At 37.5% G+C, this 12,239-nt stretch overlaps 1 protein-coding gene across 1 annotated transcript in view; it reads left to right on the plus strand.

The window, feature by feature from the left end:
- The window catches only part of LOC129248270 (uncharacterized), a 59,195-nt gene that overhangs the window by 36,663 nt on the left and 10,293 nt on the right, over positions 1-12,239 (plus strand). The gene's annotated exons all lie outside the window — the stretch shown is intronic.

A 12,239-nucleotide genomic window follows, 5' to 3' on the forward strand; every position in this document is an offset into this window, starting at 1 on the left:
CTTTTCAATTTTAACGTATGGATGCCTGGTTTAGTGGGATGCTTTTCGAAAGAGCTATAATATCACTAAACTGGGGATTGGGCAAAGGACTGCAGAGGAAAAGACCAAAAGACAGACAAAGACATTTTACCGACATAAAATTAGACTAATGGACAGACTAAAAAAGGCAGATTTATCTGATAAACCAACAAGTCAATGATTAGCCTTTGCTGAAACCTGACACACCGGATATATCTGACACAGAACCATAGCGAACCGGAAATCGACGTATGGAGAGACGAGGAGACAAGTAGAAAATTTAAAGAAGCAAACGTTCTAAACAGATAGGCTAACAAACACAGCTGCATATTGCGCGGTGGCGTAAACTCAATGATCCAATTTTGTTTTTGAACAAATGTTTTACTAAATAAGAAAAATTATTTTGATAGAAGGAAATCTTTGACCATTACGCGCTCCATTGGTTGTCTGTTTGCCTATCTAGCAGGTATCTAGTTCGCTAGTGTCATATATGATTGACGTGCGATGTCCCATACAAAAAGTGTATATTCTCTAGAAACGTAAATTTTGTAGTGCAGGTATTGAAAATATCCTTTTAAAACTTTATCCGTGGAAGTCCTTGAAAATTGTCTATCTCTCTCTCTCTCCCTCTCTTAGCTTCACAGCCTCTGTTGGACCAAAGCTTCATCAACAATCCTCCTCCAATTCAGTATTTACCTTGCCTCAGTTCTCCAATTACGAACGTGCATCTGCTTCAACGTCATCAAGCCATCTCTTTCTTGGTGGGCCGCACTTCCTTCCTCCAATTAGATGCAAAGTAAACACCCTTTTTTTTGGATTTTTTCGTCGGGCATTCCTATGATGTGACCAATCCATCTATAATCTAATTTTCTATAGTTACTTTGAAAAAGGCACTAATATGCACACCTCCACAACAAAAATCTCCACGCAAAATTAATCATCCCATTTTGTTTTTAAACAACTTTTTTACTAAATAAAACATGATTTTGAGCAATGGAAATCTCTCTTTTTACCTTTGCGCGATTCATTGGTTGTTTGTTTGTCTGTCTAATTCACAAATGTCAAATTTGGTGGACGTACGACGTCATATGCACAAATTACAAATCTACCGATAGGGAGATTAATTTTGCGCCACCTTGCAGAATTTTTCGGTTATAAATTTAGCTATCGCATTGTAAATTTAGTCAACTAAATATTATTTTTGTTTTTTTTTTTTTGTGGCGATGAGATAGGGCTTAAAATGCGCGATAGGGATTACAGCGACCGACGTCCGCTGCATCGAGCGGTATGTTACTTGAACAATCCCTCCTCTTCTGCTCCTAGATGTTTCTTCCGCTCCGGACCTACGGTAGCATTTCATAGAAGACAGAGAAGCTCCAAGTAGTCGTTTTGATAAAGACTGCTTCTTCTTCTTTCCCTGTGTCCAGAGTCGCAACATTCGGAGCCAGTATCATGCTATCGGCGCCTTTCTGTCCATGTTAAGTTTTTTGGCACGCAGGACTCGCTCTATGTATGAGCCAATAAGTTGCCAAGTTTCGGCGCATTCTACCATTTTTTCCATAATGTTATCTGCTCTTAAGGGACGTAGACTGCCTTCGACAGTCACGTTTGAAAAATCTGTAAGCTGTAACCTCAATAGGCGCATCTCCGTAGATGATTAAGTGGTTTCCGTTTTCCCTATTTTATTTAAATATTTGCGAAAATACTTATGTCAATAGTAATACTGAGTAATATAGAAGTTCACCTATCCGAGCTGTTGCCATACCATTCATCTATGTTTGGTATGAGCCCCGTCGTTCATCTGCCTTTCGTCTCTCACTCCCAGCGCTCTTGCCATATTTACAGTGTGTTGTTGCGCTATTAGTAAGGGCGCATGTGTGGCCCTCTATAGCGTTTATCGTTCTCTTTTAAGGATCCATAGTTCACTTCGTTATCTCGCTAAAAGATCTATGATATCGTGACGCTGGTGATGAGTACTGCTGTATCTGATATCGTGCGGTACGGTCAATAAATTATAGCCCCTCTATTAGTTCGGTTAATAAACATATAATGAATAGCCAATCAAAAGATATCTTTAACTTAAGTTTAAGCAATAAACTTGAACTCGAAGGAACCTGTACATATCGCACCCTAAATACAAAAGGGTCACAGTTCAAAATGTACTTCTGCTCAAATATGAACGAGACGTTATCAATAAAACGGTCCGCGGATGACATATGGCAAAAATAAATTTTTTGTTTTTTGGTAGGACTGTTATAAGCTTACATGGCAAATTTCAGCGTGATATGTCACATAGTTTGTTTTCTGTGCTACTGTAAACAAGTCAAGCTCGAGTGTGGAAAATTTTGAGTTGTGACCCTTTTGTATTTAGGGTGCGATATACACTGGAGATTACTAGCCTTACTATCTGTTTTTACAAGTATTATACCCACAGTCACCTTGACACACTCCCAAAGAATTTCCGCACCTTCAGGCGTACGCAAATATTTTTGTTTTGCTTGTTGTTGGGTACCATCAATACAAAAACACAACTATCCTTAACCTCCAATGAAACACCCACAGCCGACGTCTTGTATCAATCAAATAATTCCCAGTGATCTTTTGCAATTAGTCGTTTGCAACAGGTCTGTGTTTACGTTTATCTGTCATTGCAGGCGACACGCTGTGGCAAATAAATAATTATTTCAGAATATCTTTAAAACGAATCAAATAAGCCGCCCAATTACCATTACTTCTTGTTTGTTTTTCTACTTTATGAATGACGAAATTATAAGCGCAACAACAACTCAATAAAATTTTTGTACAAATAATTACTGAAATTATTGACAACAGATTTTCATGAATAATCTAATTTTACGTTCTATTAATCATAAATACTTTTATTACTGCATTCCCCGCTTTCACCACTAAGGTTCGAAAGTAAATCATGCGTCCATAATTTATCGGCCTCAAATAGCAAATTGAGTGTAATTGCGGTGGATCTGAAAAAATTTTATTCATAAACTTGAAGAGCATTTGTGTGATGCAAAAATTCAATTACTTTGCGGATGAGGTCAGTTGAAAAAGGTTAAATAAATAAATTCAACGAGGTTACTTGAGTGATTCTTAATAAAGATTTTTCGGCCTCAGTTTGCTACAAAATATTCTACAGAGTATGCGCGTGCAGTGATGTGAAAGTAATTTTTAGCAATACATCTCTTATGTTAAGTTGTTAAATTTTGTATTTTATTTTGGATGCCTACATACCCACATACATATATATTTGGTTGTAGCGTAGGAGAAGAGTAAAGGAACTAAAGCACCGAGCTTAACACAAATATTTATGTACATACATGTAAATATATATATATATATATGTATATTAGCATGGCTTAATATTTATTTATTGAATCGCTATGAACTAAAGTTACACAAATCAAATCAAATCCTAATCAAATTAAACTGCTCTTTGACTCGTAAATAGAGCTCCTTCAAAGGTTTATTTATTAACTGACGTAAAAATTAGTCAGCAGACACTAATAGCCTTACAAACTAATACAGATCTTAATCTTAATGAGCAAGAAGAAAATATAGCAACATATTATAAATCAATTCTTTATAAACATAGCTAAGAAATTTAATAATAAAAGAAGTAAAGTCAATCTAAAAATAATTTTAAATAGTATTGAACTATTTTGCCCACATTTCCGGCCGTTTGCGACGTACAGCATCTCTCAAACGCTTCAAAACTGATAAATAATATTCTTTATTGACTGCCTGGCCATATGGAAGGTAGTCATGGTGTACTATGCCTTGGCAATCGAAGAAAATAGTCAATATGGCCTTCCCGGTACTTTTTGATCATTAAGTATATCCTTGCGTACAGAGTTCTTATAAAGCCAATATGTAAAAACTCTATGCTACGAAGCGCTCTGACAAGATCTCCAGATAGAAGATGATGTGTAGAGCAAATTAAGAGTATAAAGACTGGTAAATTCTGAACTGTTGCGCCTTAAAAGTGCCAATAAATTATAAGATTTTGAAATTATATAATTATAGAAATGTGACTAGTAAAAGGGAACTTTGCGTCAAATTAACTCGAAGTCCCAAATTTCACTGACAGATCGTAAACGACAACTAGAGGTAAAATAGAATATCTTCAAAAGAGAAAAACTCCGGACGAACGGAATGGGGTAGCCTTTCGTTATAAAAGTTTTTTGCTTTTAGCTGCATGAGAACTGTCAATATCGATAACTATGGTTTGACAGCACAGAATGACAAACTGAGTTGACATTTATGTTCAGTAAGTGTCATTATGAATCGTTTAACGCCAGAACAACGCTTCCAAATTGTAAACATTTATTCTGAAAAAAGTTGATATGTTGAATACGACGCCGAAATGTCGATTCGTCGTCGTTCTGAACTTGTGGGCCTTTGTCCTTCGACTAGGTGGAAATTTTTATGTAAGGATATTAGCTCGCGTGTCCATGAAATACTCATGCAAAAATTAAAGTTATATGACCATCTTTTCCGTCGTATTTTGTCAGATTGTGAGGCGGATATATGCCGGATATTATATGCAAAAAATAATTGCCGTGAAATCATCTACCAAATTATATTTAAAAAAGTTCATTCCAACAATATTTCTGTTTTGTATTCTTGTTTCCAAGCTCATAAAAAACATACTTTATTTAGTGTTTCTAAACATTTAAATATTAAATTAATTGAATTAATAGTACACCAACAAAGAGTTTCGAAAGAGTTTCCTACAATAGAATAGATTTTAAGTTCGTCAGTGCTAAGAAAATGTTCATACATCTCTATAGAAAAGTGAAGGCGATCCCAGGGATTTTACTGAAATAATTTACATTTGATATGTAAATAAGTAAGTGGTATAATAAAAATAAAGTAGAAACGGTTTTTCAAAATTTCATCACTCTCTTTTAAAATGATTATCTCTGTTTGAAGCTGATAATGATTTGGGGCGTGACTACAATTCGGTAGCGCCCTCCAAGTGTATTTCTACATTGAAAAAGTTCCTCATAAAAAACCATCTGCCGTTCGGAGGCAGCATAAAACTGCAGGTCCCTCCATTTATAAAATTGGGGAAAAAGAAATCATTTACACAGGCCGACAAAATTTAACCAACATTCAGACCCAGAAACCAGACTATATATTTCCGAAGGTTTAGGATGCGCTGAATCCAAATCTGGCCTCAGAATCACTCTATCAGCTCTGGTTTTCGAGATATCCTAACCTATATCATGTCTATGTTATTATCTCAATCGACTTTCAGGTGTAGGAAAATTTAGAAACATGAAAATTTCAAAATGCGATATCTCAGCGAAAAAAAATGATATTTGAGCAAACTTAACGCCATTTGAAAAAAAAGCTTGTATTTAAAGATTCTATCCTTTAATTTTGGTGAAAGAAAACATCTGCAAGGCTACATAACCTCAAATATGGGCAAAAACGGTGTTTTTTTGCACTTTTAGGTTAGGATATCTCGAAAACCAGAGCTGATAGAGCAATTTTGAGGCCAGATTTCGATTAATCGCATCAAAATCCTTCGAAAATATATAGTCCGGTTTCTGGGTCTGAGATGCTGTCGGCCAGTGTTATTTTCATGGTCGATGGCTGCAGTGGCAAACAATTTAAAGTTTATGCTTGTTTTCAAGATTACATTTCATACCAAAAAATTCTTTTACTATTTTTCTTCTTTCCCTTGGGTGGACTTTTAGACACAGAACCATACTCGTATCGTGTGGCTTCCTTAACCTGATTAACCAATTTCTTGTGTACGCCAATGATAAGTATTAGCATCATCGGCCTTAACAACAACGCTGTTAGTTCTGCCCTTTCGAAGCTGGATAAAAAGCAAAGCGAATGGATCTGGTGGACGAAGGCGATCTCTGGACGAAGGCGAGACAAAGTACCTTCTGTCCTCAGCACACTCACGTCCCCGTTAGCAGTTATGATTTTAGAGTTTTCAGAGACTTCGTTTATACTAACATCGATAATAATGTCAGCCTTGAAAAGTGCTACTTCGAACTTGGCAAGCAATTCTCTCGTGACCAACAAAACTAACACTTTAAGTTTTTCATCATGCCCGTCCTATTTTGTGGTGCAGAAGCTTGTAAATGACAGCATCCGTTGAGGAGTCCCTTGGAGTGTTCGAGAGAGATTTTGGACCTTCGAAGATTTTTGGGACCTTTGCACGTGGGCAAGAGCGAGTATCGCAGGTGATGGAACAATGAGCTGTATGCGCCTCACGACGACTTAGACATAGCGCAGCGAATTAAGATCAAGCGACTTCGATGGCTGGGCTAAGTAGTCCGAATGGATGCAAACGCGCCGGCTCTGAAAGTATTCGATGCAGTAGCAGAGAAAGAAAAAGGCGTATTTTACGTTGGAAAGTGGAGAAAAACTTGTTGTCTCCAACAGGCTTCTATTAGCATGAAAAAGAAACGACTGGCGCGCTTTGCTGAACTCAGATAAAATCGTTTAGACGGTTATTGAGCCATTCAAGAAGAAGAAATCTGTAAGCTTAACATATTGTTTATTGATTATTAAATGATCATTACAAAGTAGTTTGGTTTTTCTTACTCGAATCAGGTTTGATCACAACTCGCTTCTTTGTCAGCTGTCAGCAAAATAATGAAGTGCTGCCAAATGCAAGTTCCTCAAGCGACTTGTTGTTTTAATCGCTCGCACTGAATGGTGGGAAAGTTGAAAAGAGCCATTTTAGTTTTTCTAGTTTCGTAGTTTCAATGTTGGTTTCTATGCATGTGACTCCATCTCTAATTCTTATTTGAATTTTTGGCCCATTCTAAATACCTCTTCAAATAATACTGTTGTACTCATCTATATTTTCTTACTCAATAATGTTAAATTTTAAACATTTTGACTGAGTTTTTCTGAGTTTGAGTTGTGATTGATTTTTTTGTGTGCCCTTTTGAGAATTCTTTATGTAAACTTTGCTGTGCAAATAATACGCATAACCTTGAAGTTTTTAGTAAATCAATTCAATACCCACCTTATCAGTCTAGTTTTTGCAAAATCCTAAAATCGCAAAATCATTCGATATATTTTGTTTGATTTTTGTTGGGTTTGTTGTTGTAGTATTGTGCTGAAAAACGTGCGTCATTAACAACGCTAAGCAAATTACTTTATTAAGGAAAGGCACAATGTCATACCAAGGCGTAATGTAATATCAATGTAATTCAACCCACGTATTCGTTCCATGAAAAAGTTCAGGAATGCGTTAATACCTTGCAGTGCTTCCATCCCACAAAGCACAACCACAAAAACATTATTCACTACAAGTGTAATTTTTCATAGCCACAACGAAATTCGACAAAGTTGGTTTAAGGCGTGATGTAGATAAACAAAATCAGCATACAGTTGCGGACAATAAAATATGTTCTACGCCAGAAAATCTAAATTTTCTTGGTTTTTAACATTTCATTCAACTGCTTAAAAAAAAAATGTTGCATGTGGGTATATTTTGACATTATAACAAGCTATTTTGTTCAATTTTATTTTTGAAAACTTCTTTACTAAATAAAAAAAATGATTTTGAATGATAAAAATCTCTATTTCGACCTTTAGTTCTTCTTTTTACTTCTTCTTCTTTACATTTTCTTCTCTTTAGTCCTTCCTTCTTCTAGTCCACAAGTGGCAAATATGATTGACGTACGACGACATTTGCAAAAATACAAATCTTCCGTTAGGGTGATTAATTTTGCGTCACTTTGCATGTATAGTATATCTATATAATTGGCACTTACACCCTTTATTGGGTATTTGGCCGAGCTCCTCCTCAAATTTTTAGTGTGCGTCTTGAATTTTTTTCACAAACGGAGGACCATATAGTTTCATGTCGCCTTCGAGCGGCAGATGTTTTTTAAGAAGAATGCAACAAGAAATAATATTTTTTTAATTACTTGTTGCTGGTCAAATTTTCTAATTTTTGTGGTGAAATTACAATATCCAAACTTTTTGATTTATCAAATCAAACTCCATGCTCAGCTCATTACAGTGTCAAAATGTAATTTTTGAACAGATAACACGAGTACTGTACCTCCAAGAAAAAATAAATAAGTCAAGGAGAAAAAATCATAATCATCCTGAAAGATGAGTTAGTTTACGTACGCGCGGTGCTCCTCAATCGAGAATATTAAATGTTCTTCAAGGTTAAGGTGGTACCTGATCGGGTTCTCTTCTTCTTAATTGGCGTGATAACCGCTTACGGAATTTTGGCCGATTTAAAAAAACCACGCCAGTCGTTTCTTTCTCGTGCTAACCGGCGCCAGTTGGGCACATCAAGTGAAGCCAAGTCCTTCTCCACCTAATCTTTCCAACAAAAAGGAGGCCTTCCTCTTCCTCTGCTTCCACCAACTGGTACCGCATCAAATACTTTCAGAGCCAGAACGTTTGTATCCATTCGCACGACATGACCCAGCCAACGAAGCCGCTGGATCTTTATTCGCTACGCTATGTCTATGTCGGCGACCGCCGTAGCCGAATGGGTTGGTGCGTGATTACCATTCGGAATTCACAGAGAGGTCGTTGGTTCGAATCTCGGTGAAAGCAAAATTAATAAAAACATTTTTCTAATAGCGGTCGCCCCTCGGCAGGCAATGGCAAACCTCCGAGTGTATGTCTGTCATGAAAAAGCTCCTCATAAAAATATCTGCCGTTCGGAGTCGGCTTGAAACTGTAGGCCCCTCCATTTGTGGAACAACATCAAGACGTACACCACAAATAGGAGGAGGAGCTCGGCCAAACACCTAACAGAAGTGTACGCGCCAATTATTTATTTATTTATTTTTATTATGTCTATGTCGTCGTAAAGCTCATACAGCTTATCGTTCCATCACCTGCGATATTCGCCGTTGCCAACGTGCAACGGTCCAAAAATCTTGCGCATAATCTTTCTCTCAAACACTCCAGGCGTCGCTTCGTCGGATGTTGTCATCGTCCACGCTTCTGCGCCATACGTTAGGACGGGCAAGATGAGAGCCTTGCAGAGTGTTAGTTTTGTTCGTCGAGAAAGGACCTGATCGGTTTACAGATCCATCAATCCATCAGTTAGGACAACTACCAATTGTCCAACACTATGACAAGAAACATACTCCAAACCAACATAGCAACTTAGTTAAGGGAAGGAAAACAAATGCATTTATTACAATGAGCCTTAGGGCCACTGAGTGTCTTGCGTTAAACAAACTACCTGACTAACCTAGCCTAGCCTACCCCCAGATAGTTCTGTTGCCTCTTAGCCTAACAGCATCTAAAGCAGTCAAAGCTATAGCTTTTACCTGCTTTTCAGCGCACTTTGCATATTCCTTCCGTGGCAAAGATGTCGAAATTCAACTACTGAGAGAAGATCAAGATTAGTGCGTATTTGGTAGTCTTTGACTAACTGTTTGGCCCAATGTAGATATTTGCTATGCATTTTTGTAATCAGAAGTGACTTTTTGATGAACCGTCGAGTCTGTAAGCCAACCTCCTGACATCAGCGGCTAACAATTCCTATATTATATTTCACACGTAGACTGTCGTCTAAATTCCGCTCTTTCATCTGCTTCTAATTTGAATAAATTTTACACACATGATAATGTGAGCTTCTGGTCTTTCTTGCATCCTCTGAGCCAGTGTTGAATTTTTGTAAAACATTTCTGATGGCTGTCCTGCTAAACTCAAGCCGAGCACTCATTTTGCTTAGACCCAATTGTTCTTCGTGCCACGTTAAAATTTTCGATTAATCTTACTAGCATTGGATGCGCATTTTTTGATGATAATCGAACGATGATTGAGTTACGGTGGTGTTAGCCGATTCGTACTGCTGAGAAAGTTCATCAGCTTTCTAATATTTATCAGCAGTCGTAGCAAAGAGATGAGAGTCAAGAAAACAGGGCAGTTAAGGAGAAGCTGCTGAGATGATTCCATTCCACGCTCCGTACAACTGACGCAAAAAGGATTCGAAATAATGCCAAGTCTTTCAGTACTCAGTAGTTTCGCGGCCAATGTCCTGTAAGGGTAATTCGAAATCTGAGATTTTATTAAGCTCAGAAGATCTTTCGCGCGCCTCCGATTCACACGTGACCAGAAAGATTTCATGGCCTTACAAGTTTGTGTAGTTCACTCGCGCTCGCTAACGCAAAGCGCACCTCTCCAGGGACAGACGTTAGGTATTTAACGGAATCCCAATCCTCTCATTTTATGGGGAAACTACCACACAAGTCCCCTGTCTTGCCACCTCATCCACACCGCTATTTCCGGCAATGTCGCTATGACCAGGTACACAGAAGTGCCTTATATGAGAATTCGAACGCGAGCGAAAGTGAAGTCAGGCATTCCCCAATCAGTTTCAGAGTGCACCATTATCGAATCCAAGGCCCTGATTGCCGCTTAGTTGTCAGAGAAGTGCCGTAACAGTTTGCAATACTTCTAGAGTGTGAAAAAGGCGTCAAACCGACTTAAAGTATTTAGTTTGAAGACAAATTCTCACTGTTTTATTGCCTTAAAGAGCTTAAATCATATGTTTACCTTGAAAACAATTGTTTTTTCTTTTTTATACATCTAAAAACAATACACAATTAACTATAGGTTACATTGACAGGAATTAAATTGGTGCATGACTACCATTCGGGATTGCGTAGGTTCGAATATCCATGCATGAAACAGCAAAATGATAGAAAACACCAAAATGAAGAAAAAAGTGTTTTCTAATAACTAGTATTCGCCCCTCAGCAGGCAATGGCAAACCTCCGAGTGTATTTCTGCTATGAAAAAGCTTCTCATAGAAACCATTCGCCATGCGGAGTATGCTTAAAACTGTAGGTCTCTCCAATTGTGGAACAACATCAAGACGCGCACCACAAATAGGAGGAGGAGCTCGGCCAAACACCTAACAGAAGTGTACGCACCAATTAATTATATATTTTTATACTTAACAAGTTTGTGCACGCAGTACCGATTTCTGGTAAATACTAAAATTAGTTGTAGTAGAACATTTTAATGTCTGCAACTGTATCTACTCGTACGTATTATTATTTACCCAGCTATTTTTAAGAATCTTATCGGTTAACTAGGACTTTACTGCACATTTTGTAACGATCTACTAAAATTGTAACTTGACAATTGCGCGAGCAGAACCGTAGAAATTGATTAAAGTTATATTTATTTATAAAATTCCACAAAACAAAGTGTATCCCGGTAAGAAGTACCCCGAACTAGGCCGAAAAGAGGAAGAGATCATTATAAATGACTTCTAGCACATAACCCGCCTAGTAACCCACAAAGAGTGGAAATATGTGACTTATGTGCTGATCCAGATACAAACTGAATAGCTGTAGGGGCTTAGCCGGTGTAACTTACAAATGTCGAATTTCATTACATTCCAAAAGACCCACTGGTCGGTTTGGCAAGGCACACATCAAAGCTGGCAGTTTTGGTTGGCAAGTACTTAAGTAGGTATATCGATATGCATAAGTATTTGGTGAATATGTATTGCCACACAACAGTAATCGAAAGTAAATCATGACTAACAACAGCACAACTACCTGTTGTGTACGTGTAGGTGTATACGAAGGCAAATCGCACTGAATTGTGCTATTGATGTCACTCATACGCTCAGTAGTGCCCAATTGAAAAGCTATCGAGTGTTCATTTGCCCTACTTCAGGCAATGAGTACCTTTTATTAGCATTCAAAGCTCATAAGTAAATGTAAGTAAATAGTTGTAGGCCCATGCATATGTAGTCATGGTGTTTTGGCTATTGCCAGCCCACTCACAACGCAAATGTGCTTGAGAAAGTTCAGAAGGTTCTCGAGTGATTATTGAGCAACAAATACAGTCTCAATCTGTGGTTATTGTGGGCATGCCACTAGTCGAATCCATACCAGAATAGGGAAGAGAATAACAAATGGTTTCACCAAGGTAATGGCACATGCAATACAGAGTGTACATATTTATTCCAATAACTTCCCGTTCTGGGTTGAAAATTTTGCTAAATAAATCATGCGTTATAATAGCGATTAAGTATCTTCTTCAATCCTTTTTTATACTAATTTTTATTTGTTTATACCATAGTTATTTGATCACTTATGACTAGTAGAAGAAATTTAAATACTGCACCAAATTCACTCTCATTTTTGCTGTCCGACCATTGTCCCATTCAGCGAAAGGGTGATTGATTTCTTGCAAAGTCAAGATGAATGTTTACTCCAAATTCT

Source organism: Anastrepha obliqua, chromosome 5, assembly GCF_027943255.1.
Source record: "Anastrepha obliqua isolate idAnaObli1 chromosome 5, idAnaObli1_1.0, whole genome shotgun sequence".
NCBI classification, from domain to species: domain Eukaryota; kingdom Metazoa; phylum Arthropoda; class Insecta; order Diptera; family Tephritidae; genus Anastrepha; species Anastrepha obliqua.